Source organism: Macaca nemestrina, chromosome 11, assembly GCF_043159975.1.
Source record: "Macaca nemestrina isolate mMacNem1 chromosome 11, mMacNem.hap1, whole genome shotgun sequence".
Classification (NCBI taxonomy): domain Eukaryota; kingdom Metazoa; phylum Chordata; class Mammalia; order Primates; family Cercopithecidae; genus Macaca; species Macaca nemestrina.
In genome coordinates this window covers 104,886,634-104,888,094 of record NC_092135.1, presented here as the reverse complement: position 1 = coordinate 104,888,094, position 1,461 = coordinate 104,886,634, and positions in this window count along the sequence as shown.

The window sequence follows — 1,461 nt, the reverse complement described above, 5'->3', positions numbered from 1 at the left end:
CAGTCTACCAACAGCTTATGCAAGTGCTTGCCTCATTACACCTTCGTCAGCATTGTAATTCTTAAAAGAAAAAAAAAACCACTGCTAATTTGAAAGGCAAAACCATCTCATCCGTTTGAATGTGGATGTCTTTACAAGTAGAACTTTTTTCATGTTCATCAGCTCTTTGCCCCTTTCTCTTTCATTGCCACAAAGCAATGAAGAATGCTAACACTAGAATGCTCGTAAAAGAGGGATGCCTTTTTATCTGCCAGGTTAACTATAACAAACTGAAAATTACTACCCTAAAAAGTGGTCATAAATATTCGCAAATTTGTCAAATCCTTTGAAGAGGAGTCATAATTAGCCACCCAAAACTAATGCACACTCAACATTTAAAGAAAAAAACCTTAGTTTCTTTAATAACAGAATATTTGCATCTTGTTCTGAAGCTTATGAGGTTAAATCACTTGGCCAAGTGTACAAAACCAGAGGTTGTCCAATCTGGAACCAGAAGCCTGATCTCCCGGGACACAAGCTGAAGAGCAGGCAAGGATGAAATGATGTGGAAACCAATGGCATAGTTGAGACTTCAGGAAAGGAAAATTCTTTGAGCCTTATCTTCTTCATCCATAAAATGAGGGAAGTAACAATTAAATAATCACTACATTTCCTTTCAACCTTTTCTAAATGCAAGCTGGATAAACTGATACAACCTGGCAGCTGTTGTCATATTCTTATAGTTTTTGCATTTTCTTTTTTTTTTTTTGAGACGAAGTCTCGCTCTGTCATCAGGCTGGAGTGCAGTGGTGCCATCTTGGCTCACTGCAATCTCTGCCTCCCGGGTTCAAGCGATTCCCCTGCCTCAGCCTCCCAAGTAGCTGGGACTACAGGCATGTACCACCACGCCTGGCTTATTTTTTGTATTTTAGTAGAGATGCAGTTTCACCATGTTGGCCAGGATGGTCTTGATCTCCTGACCTCATGATCTGCCCACCTTGGCCTCCCAAAGTGCTGGGATTACAGGCGTGAGCCACCGCGCCTGCCCCAGTTTTTGTATTTTCTTACGAGCCCATGTCAGCTCACATTCAAACTCTAGCCCTCCCCTACTCTGTGTAGCCTTGGGCAAATGACCTATCCTGATTTTAGAGAAGAGGAAATGAAGACACAGAGGGAATCATAATAGTAGCTACACCTCAAAGGGTTCAGATCATGAAAAGACAGCACACAAATGAATACTTAGCAGTGCTTGTCAAATACTAAGATGTCTAGTAATTGCATGTCTGTGTACTTGGGGGTAGAATAACACCAACTTGCAAAACCACGCTGTAAGTTCCACAAAAGACCACACCTACTCATCACTATATCCCCAGCGAGACACATACCAGGTAGACAGGCATACTGAACAAAGTAGTTGAATTTGGACAAATATTTGAACAAAGAATGAACACACATAATTGAAAAAAGAGTCCTCAGGTCTGA